Source organism: Macadamia integrifolia, chromosome 14, assembly GCF_013358625.1.
Source record: "Macadamia integrifolia cultivar HAES 741 chromosome 14, SCU_Mint_v3, whole genome shotgun sequence".
In the NCBI taxonomy this organism is placed as follows: Eukaryota; Viridiplantae; Streptophyta; class Magnoliopsida; order Proteales; family Proteaceae; genus Macadamia; species Macadamia integrifolia.
The window spans coordinates 846,087-855,781 of record NC_056570.1 but is presented as its reverse complement, the minus strand read 5'-3'; the positions used below and the strand labels follow the sequence as shown (position 1 = coordinate 855,781).

Here is a 9,695-nt window from a genome sequence, read left to right as displayed (position 1 = left end):
CCCCCCCCCCCCTTTTTCCCTTGTATATTCTTCTCCTGTTGGTAATGAATTATTTATTCATCCAAAAAAAAAAATATGAAAGGGAGGACGAGCTCCAAGGAAGTGTCCAATGACACAGTTTTGCCATTTGAGAATTTCAGCCTCAAGAAAACCTGAAGGGCAAAGACCCACTTTCTTGTGAAGGATGGTGGACGAGGGATAAAGAAGAGGGAGTGATCAACATTGGAGGGGTGTGGGTGGTCTTGACAACCGGGGGGCCCTTAAGGAATGTCGGACATGGGAGAAAAAGGGAGGAGCATTTGGGTTGGAGTATATATGTTAATCATGCTCAAGTTGTTACAAATATAATCAATTCTTCCAACACCTGAAGACTTAGTGAGCACATTTGCAAGTTGCTCTGCTGTTCTGTCATGACCTGTAGAAATCATCTTTGGCTGTAGCTAAAATGGCAATCAACCTCAATGTGCTCTTCCTCTCTCATAAAACATAGAATTTGATGTGATGTGAACTCCCGCTTGGTTGTTGCACCACAATTGCATGGGAGACGGATCCTTAAATCTGAGTTCAACTAGTAATTGCTTTACCCGCATTAGCTCGCACGTTACATGTGCCATGGCTGGATACTCTTATTCCGCACTAGATCTAGCCACTACACTCTATCTCTTGCTCTTCCATGACACCAAATTCCCTCCAACAAAAGCACAATAGCATGTAGTGGACCTTCTGTCAATAGGGGACCTACCCAATCGGCATCTTATAATCCCTCAACCCTTCCATGTCCATGATCTGAATATAGCAAACCTCATCCTGGAACCTTCTTGAGATACCTTAGGATGAGAATAATAGCATCCCAATGAGTCATTTGAGGAGAGGACAAAAATTGACTCACAACACTAACCAGAAAGGCAATTCAGGTTAAGTCATAGTCAAATAGTTCAATTTCCCAACAAATCTCCGATATTTCTCAGGATCTTCTAGAACATCACCACCATCAACTATAAGTTTCACTTTACGATCCATTGGAGTATCTAAGGGTTTGGATCCTAACATCCCTGTCTTTGAAAGTAAATCAAGAATATACTTTCGCTATGAAAGTGAAATGCCTTTCCTTGATTGAGCCACCTCAACACCTAAAAAATACTTCAACCTTCTCAGATCTTTTTTTTTTTTTTGGATGAATAAATAATTCATTACCAAGAAGAAGAAGAAAATACAAAGGGGAGAGAGGGGGGATGCGAAGGCTTAAGCCAACAAGGAAAAGCCAGCTCCAAGAATACAAAAGCAAACAAAAGGAACAAAAGCTGAAAACAACAAAACCAACCCTTGGGGGGGGGGAGAGGGGGAGAAGGGGAGGGGAGAGGAGGAAGGAAGGCTACAGCTAGGAAAAGGGGGCTGTTAGGAGGCTTCCAAGTGAGGGATGGTTTCCACCCTTAGGTTCCAGTAGGAGATGATGTGGATATTTCTGTGGGAATAAGCGACAGGGCAACTATGAAGGGAGTGGATTTTGGAGGTGACATCAAAGTAGATAGCTTTTCAAATCTCCTGAGAGCGAGATTTGGGGGACCATCTACCTTAGGCTGCCTTCTCCCTCACCCACAAGTCTCTGTGTTTGGTCTGCCACCCTCTTTAGCCCTACAGGCTCCTCCTACAGTCCCTGATGTTGCTTTAACTATCGCTCCCTCTTTGTCAATCATTGCCATCGACTTCTTAGGTCCCTCTGCTTTGAACTCCCCTCCAGCGGGCATGCATGCCCATGTTTGCGTATTCTCAGGTCCTTGTAGGTCCCTCTTGAGAATTACACTACTGCTTCGATTGCTGCTTCTCTGCACTCCATCTCTCAAGCAAATGCCTTTCGAAGTCTCAAGTCCTCAAGCCTCACAGGCCCTACTTGTAGCTCTGCAACCCCATCTGATGCCTCCCTAAGCTCTAGTCTTGTAGGCCTCTGGCCTTCTGTCCGTGCCCCCCAAAAAGAGATGCAACAGTTCTTCCCAGATCTTTGCTCCAAAGACTAAAATCTCTATCCAGTAGTCTAAGAACATTTGCTCGGCCTAGCCCTCTCATAAGGGATACCAACTGTGCCCAAAGAACAAAGCTACCTCCAGCCATTAGAGGCCCTCTTCTAATGCTCCCAAGGGATCTTGTTGCCACACCCTCCTCCCTCCAAACGAACCCCTGGACCATCTGTAATGTTCGGGGTCTGAACTCCTCGACCAAGCATGCTATCATTCAATCTCGTATTATCTCCTCTCATATAGAGTTTTGCTACCTTCTTAAAACAAGAGTCCTCGAGCCCAATGCCTCCCGCATCATTTTGGCCATTGCCCCTTCTTAGTCCTTTCTTTCCAACTATGCCTATTGCCCCCAATGGTCATATTTGGATCTTCTGGAACCCTTCAAGCTCTATGTCACTGCCATCTCCTCTTCCTCTCAATCCATCCACATCTACATTTCTGACCTTTCTGATGCTAATAGTAGCTTCTTTGTCATCTATGCTTTGAACCGTGCCACTGAGAGACACTCTTTGTGGTATGATCTCCATTCTTTTGCTCCCATTGCAAGTTCCAGGAGATTTTAATGTGGTTAGATTTGGCCACAAATGGCAAAGTGGTGAGTCTGGTGACCCAATTGACCTCTCTTCTGTTGAAGCCTTCAATGGTTGCCTTGATAATATTAGCATGAATCATCTTAGATGGTCAGGTGCCAAGCTTACCTAGCACAACCGTTGTAGTGGTCTTGAAAGAATTGCTTGCAAACTCGACAGAGTCTTGGCCAATAAAGCCTGGCTTGCTTCCTTCACCTCTTTCCATTCCTTCTTTAATCTGCCCGGTATCTCTGCTTGCTATCCCATATTCCCATCTTTATCCATGTTACCCTCTTATCTCTTTCGATCCAAAACCCTTCAAATTCTTTGACATATGGTCTCTTCTTTAGGACATCCCCCCCTTTTTAAGATTGACATCCATAAAGCTTTCGTCTCTATAAAATGGGACTTCATCTCTAAAGTCTTGTTTCAAATGTTCTTCTCCCCAGTTTTTGTCCATTGTATCTAATCTTGTATCTCCTTCCTCTGATTCTCTGTCTTGTTAGTTGTAGCATGTTGGTTATTTTCCCTCTTTTGTGGGTATCAGACAAGGCTGCCCCTATCCCCGTTTCTCTTTTCCCTTGTCCTCAAAGTACTCTCCATATCTATCCAATCTTTCACTGATCAACACCTTATTTCCCCTTCCCCAAATGTAACTCCCTTTTACTTTCCCATCTTGCTTTAGCCAATGATCTTATGATATTTTCCAATTCTGACCACCTCTCCATTTCAACCATTATGTTCTCTTCAACCTCTTTGAGTAGCACTCCGGCCTCTATATTAACCTCCTCAAGTCCCATCTCTTCCTGCCTGGAGTCCTTGAAGCTTGTGTTCTCAAACTCACTGGATTCTCCCTGGGTTCTCTCCCAGTCAAATATCTAGGACTTCCCCTCATCACAGCTAGGCCAACTGCCCACCACTACACCCCCATGTTTGACCTTATGAGGAAAAGGCGCCAACTTTGGAAAGGCAAGCTTTTTCTTATGTTAGGTTCCTTAAGCTTGCCAAATCAGTGCTCCAATCGATGTATCTTTATTAGTCGGGTGTCTTTGTCCTCCCGTAGTCCACCACCAAGGCTATTGAGTCCCTTCTCTGCACCTTCCCCTAGAAAGGGTAGACATACTGAGTTCCACCATCTGCTTTGTTGGGACTCAATCTGTTTTTCTAAATCTGAAGGTGGTTTTGGACTAAGAACAATCAAAGAGGTTAACATAGCGGGCACTTTCAATATTATTTGGAAAACCGTGTCTAAGCACACTAGTATATAGGTTTCTTGGGTCTATTCCTGCCCCCTAAAAGATGACTCCCTTTGAACTATTTCTCCTATGGCCGATGCTTCTTGGGTCTGGAGAAAAATCCTCCCCTTGAGGATTGCTGCTCTTGAGGCCATCTCCTCTGTTAGCAATGGCTCCCCGACCTCCCGTTGGCTTGACCACTAGCATCCTTCAGGTGTGCTCCTTTCTATTGTTAGTCCCTAGATTCTCTACTCTTCAAGGTTGGGTAGGAATGCCTCAGTTGCTTCCATCATCTTGAATGGTGTCTAGTTACCTTCTCTTAGCTCTTCCTCAGCTTGGGATCTAATAAGGTCTAAAGGCCCTTTTGTTCCTTGGCATAAGATTATCTAGTTTAAAGGCCACATCCCTCGTCATAGTTTCACAACTTGGTGTGCCTTCTCTCTTTGCCTCCTTACGCAATCTTTCCTCAATTACCAGAATATTAAGGTTCCTCCCTCCTGCTATTTTTGTTGGAATAGCATTAAAGATGTTGACCATCACTTTTCCTCCTCCATCATTTGGAAGAGGGTCCTCAGTAATTGCTGGCCTTCTAGAAGAAGAGTTATCCCTATTAGTAGAGAATGGCTATGGGTCTATATAACTTTTTCCTGCACCTACTCTACCATGCCAATCGTCTCTTCCAAACCTGATCTAGTCCCCTTGGAATCTTTCTCCTCTTGTTGATGTTCAAGTTGTTGGTGTTGACCCTACTTTTGAGTAACCTACTGTTGTTCGCAAAGGCACTAGTTCTTGCACTGTACATCCTATGCTAAAAATGTTTCTTTTGTCTCGCTTTCTCCATCCTACTATAGTTTTGTGTCTTCTCTGTCTATTCCCTATACTTGGTAGGAAGCAAGTGCAGACTGTAGACTCACAATGGTAGGAAGCTATAGTTGAGGAGATGCAGGCTCTAAGGAAGAATGTCACATGGGATTTAGGATATCTTCGCTCACAGAAGAAAACAGTTGGTTGTAAGTGGGTCTTCACAGTTAAGCAGAAGGGTGATGGTACTACAGTGGATCGCTACAAGGTTAGAGCCGCTAGAGTTGTTGCCAAGGGCTTCACTCAGACTTCTGGGATTGACTACTAGAAGATGTTTGTCCATTAGACACAAGTCATTATTCCATTCAACAAGTTTAATCAGCTCGAAACCAAAATAATTCATCGAAATTTTGGCAATTCGACCAAAATTCCGAACCATTTTCTGGTGAAGTTTCTTCTCCTTCCACAGTAGCTACTGCATATCTTACTTCAACCTTTTTGGAGTGGGTGCATTCTAATAATATGCCTGAAATATGGAATCATCAGGTCTCTAGCATGTCACCTTTCTGATTTCTTGGATGAACATGAAGTAACCCACCGTTGTATACATATTGATCTGAAAATCTTCCCTAGACCAAAACTCAAGCAGAAGGCCCTCAATTTTCACCCCATTTTGTCTTGCTCCAACCTTCCTCATTAATCCTTCACCCAATTTATGTTTGTGGAAGCATCTGATTACCTACCCTTAGGCCTGAAGACAGCATATCATTTCTTTCTGGCTCCAAAAATATTCTAAGCATCTGAAGACACAAGCCTTTAAAACTTTCAACCTAGTGACCTTGATTATTGGTTGCCCCTCATTGAATGCTATCATTGGCAACTTCCCTATGTAACCATCTTGCTAGAGTAACTCCTCTTTCCAGATGGAAGCCTCTTGTGGTTGTAAAGCTCCCTGGTTTAGACATGTCTAGTTCAGAGTTCTGTCTGAATAGAATTCTTACTCTGCCTAATACGAAAACTCTACCTAATTAATTTGTCAAAACAGCCTCTACGTAGTTTTTGCCCCCCTGGACCTCGAACATGTGGGAGCCTCATGCACCATGTATGCCTTTTTTTTTTTTTTTCTACATTTAATATAAAGATATACATCTCCAGATGGATTGAGTGCCTTCTGTATTTCTGTCCCAGAAAGCAGTGTCCATCTTTGCACTATCTGATAACAGAAATTGCTTTGGCATATGAGTCTTGTTTACTAGTGGTGGAGATAATCCTGTTCTGTTCTACAAATAAACTGACAATTTATCATTCAATCATTCATGGTATCATTCTAGGTTGCCTACCCATATATTGCCAAGCGTCTTTTGACAGATCCTAACCCCGCACTCCGTGAACGCCTCATACAGGTCAGTTACAATTCTTTCTTTTCAGAAAGTACTTATGATTTGGCATGCTTATTTCTCATTTCTTGATGTCTATGAAAACTATTATATAGAGATCAGTATGTCATTCAGTTAGGGAACCTATTGATGAAGTTCATTGTGATATTTCTCAACCATATTTAATTAAGTTAGGAATCTATTCATGAAATTCATTATCTTAGTTGATATTTCTCAACCATTTTTAACCCCACAATTTTGCATAAGAAGAGTATTCATAGTTTGAGAATGCCCATATTGACTATTTATGTTCCAATTTGATATGGTTCCTGGGTATTAAGAAAATAATTTACTTTCTGTATCCCTTTTTTTTTTTTTTCATTACTGTGTCATACTAGTAAATTTTTTTTACTTACAACTAATTTTGGATAATGATTGCATCTCAAATGAGGAATCCATTGTGGCTTGTATTAATAGTCATCATTGTTTAAGTAAACAAATTCAAGGTCTACGATGGGTAACCAGTCAATTTGGTGGCACCTCTGCTTAATTTCTTAATCTTATATCTCAATATTATCTCTTTTCTTTTTTCCTTTTTCATGAGTCAAGTTTTATTGAAGAAAGGTGCAGTATGCTTTACAAGGTCTCAAATGTAGCAGCTACACTAGTGGACTGGAAACTACACAAATAGATGATCTCCACTCTCTTCTAATGTGTTCTTTTTGGGTTAGGTATTGTCTTTTTTTTTTTTTTTTGGGGGGGGGGTTGGAGAGGTGAATAATAAATTCATTGCCAAGGAAGAAAAGCAAAGAGGGAGCATACAACCCCTTGGGGCAAAGAAAAGAAAATAAAAGAGAATGCTACAAACCCATTATAAGGCAGGGGGAGGGCAAAATAATAGTGAGGGTGATACCCTAGGAGGCTACAATAAGCCTGTTCCTAGGGGAGTCACGCAGTGGCCGAAGAGGAAGCGATCAGGTCTTGGAGCTAGCATAAAAAAAGATGACATTCCACATAATATCAAAAGATCTAGAGTTGGAAGTCTATCTTCGAAGACTCCACTCCATCCATAGGTGGTTGATGGTTGCACAAAAAACAATGTAATGCCCAAAAGTTTGGAACCTTAGGGTATATACTTTTATTTTATGCCTTTTTTTTAGCCTCTTTAAATATTTGTTTTGTAGCTTAAATTAATGACTAAGGACCTGGCATAGTGGTTAGGACCTTGGTTAGTAAAAGGGGAGGTTTTGGGTTCACACCATATAATTAACAAAGATGAAATTAAGAATTTAATTAAGAGTTTCTTTTTAATTAGTGCTAGGCTAACTAAACAAAATCGTGGGAGAGGGAAGGAGTCCAAATCGCGGGAGGTTAGAAAGAGTATGGACATATTAGGGAACTTGAGAGGACATATTAGGGAACTTGAGAGGACAAGGAAAATGCGTTGCCCTAGAGAAAAAGGAATGTCTGGCCTTAGTTGAGACAAAGTAAAAGAGAGAGACCTTGTAAAGCATAATGATTGCCCCTGTTTCCTCTATTCTCTCCCCCTTGGGTTGGTCTCCCCATCTTCCCCCCCACCCTCTTGCTGACCTCTAGTCCTCCCTTCCCTCCTCCCCCCTGGGCATCGGGGAAGGGAAGATAAATGTATCTGGCTTCCCTCTTCCACTGGGATCTTTTCTTCCGCTTTTGCTTAGTCTTTTGTCAAATCCTCTGGATTTGATGTCTCTTGGCGGAAACTTGTTTGGTTTAAATGCCACATTCCTCGCCATAGTTTCACGGTCTAGAGATGTCTCTCCAATTGTCTTCCTACTCAATCTTTCCTCATTTACCGCCACATCCCTGTCAACCCCTCCTGTTGCCTCTACCCTCATGATCTCGAGGACTCTTCTCACCTTTTCTTCTCTTGCCCCTGCTCTTCCTTTGTCTGGAAGAAAGTCCTCTCTAAGTGCTAGCCCTCTCGTAGGCCCATTCTCCCTCTTGATAGGGAAATGATCTGGAATCATATGACCTTTGGAGGTCCCACCACTTGTGATACCATAGGCAAGCTTGCCTTCTCTGCTACCATTAATCACCTTTGGATGGAGCGCAATATCCGAAAATGGTCATCCAACTCCCGCTCCCCGGACAAGATTTGGACTACCATCTTCTTGATGTTACCTCCAAAATCCACTCCTTCCAGCCTAGGCCTAACCCCAGCTCCATTAGAAACAGCCATATCTTTGCCTCCTAGAACCTTCCTATGGGCCCTATCCCCTCTTCTTGATGTCCCCCCCCCCTTTCTGATGTAACCCTAGTTTTTTGGTTTGGCAGTAGGCTGTTCGCTTTGCTGCTTTGGTTGTAATTTTATTTCTTATTCTTTCTCCCCGGTGGTTGGCTTTTCCTTATTGGCTTAAGCCTCCCCTCCCCTCGCTTCCCTTGTATATTCTTTCTCCCCCTTTAATTATCCAATAAAAAGATAAGAGAGAGGGAGTTTGTGAGTGAGAAGGAGAGGAAGAAAAGAATAAGTAAGGTAGAGAGGGAATTAGAGGGTGAAGGGAAACCGTGAGATATAAAGAAGTGGAAGAGAGGGAGGATCGTTGGAGAGAAAGAGAGGGAGAAAAGGAGATCGCAAGAGAGAAAGAGACGAGAAAGAAAAGGAAAAGTAAGGAAATTGTGAAAGAGAGGAAATGAGAGAGTAGAAGGGAGAAGAGTTTGTATAGCTTCCTCCACTTGTAGAAATTCCTAAATTTAAATACCATTACAGCCTTCTTGCAAGTGAGTTTCAAATCTGACTTCTGCCATTAACAAGTATAATTCTTCAAGCTCTTCATTTAAGATTCCATTTTCTAGAAAGTTGTGTTTGAGATTTTAAATGTAACCGCAAGCATACGGATCAGTGTAGCTACGGGTCGAACTCAGGGAGAGCAGCCACTGTATTTTTTTTTTGCTTCTTTAATAATGCGAAAGTGAACCTATTAATGGTTGTGATCTAATTCTTACTACCGTCCTAAACATATGTATCTAAAATAATGTCATAACCATTCATCATCTAAGAATTTAAAGACACAAGCCATGCAATTAAAATTAAATAAATAAATAACCCACGCAATTAAAAAAAACAATAAAGGAAAAAAATGCTGAAATAAAAATAAAGTAAAAGAAAGGGGATAAAGCTAAAGAGAGACTTACAAGTAGGTTTTTCTACTTAGCCCAATGAATGCATCATAATATGAGCGTCCCTACTTGACCAGAGAGTCACTCTTACAAGGGTTACTCTACTTGGCTTTAGGGAAAAGAAGACAATTAAAATAAAAGCAATAAATTGATGGTTCATGGCTAGGAGAGGCAAAGCCAACACATACACTAGCCATGAACCTTGGGGGAAAGGGATAGCAATAATGTAACGACTGAAATTAAAATCCTAAATTAAGAAAGAAAGGGTAATTAGAAGAGGGCATGAGAGGGGGGAGAGAGGATTACTGAAGGAGCCTACTTACTTGAATCAATGCTTGAACTTGAAAGCTTGGGTGATTTGAGATCCTACCAGTACTAAAAACCAGATCTGGAATAAACCAAATCTGAAATTTCTAGTACTAGAGAAAACAAATGTTGAAAAAAAACTGAACTTGAAAAAAAAAAAAAAAAAAAAAAAAAAAAAAAAATGCTCCACGGCTCGTGATCTTGTCACCTAGATCTAAGCCTAGAACTATAACTTTAAAAATT

At 41.6% G+C, this 9,695-nt stretch overlaps 1 protein-coding gene across 1 annotated transcript in view; it reads left to right on the top strand.

Moving 5' to 3' along the window:
* Window positions 1-5,924: 5,924 nt before the first annotated feature.
* LOC122061023 (protein ACTIVITY OF BC1 COMPLEX KINASE 1, chloroplastic-like) overlaps window positions 5,925-9,695 on the top strand; it is a 35,503-nt gene continuing 31,732 nt past the window's right edge. The window contains exon 1 of the mRNA XM_042624179.1: window positions 5,925-6,020. The gene's annotated coding sequence lies outside the window, so the exon portion shown is untranslated. The remainder of the gene's footprint in view (window positions 6,021-9,695) is intronic.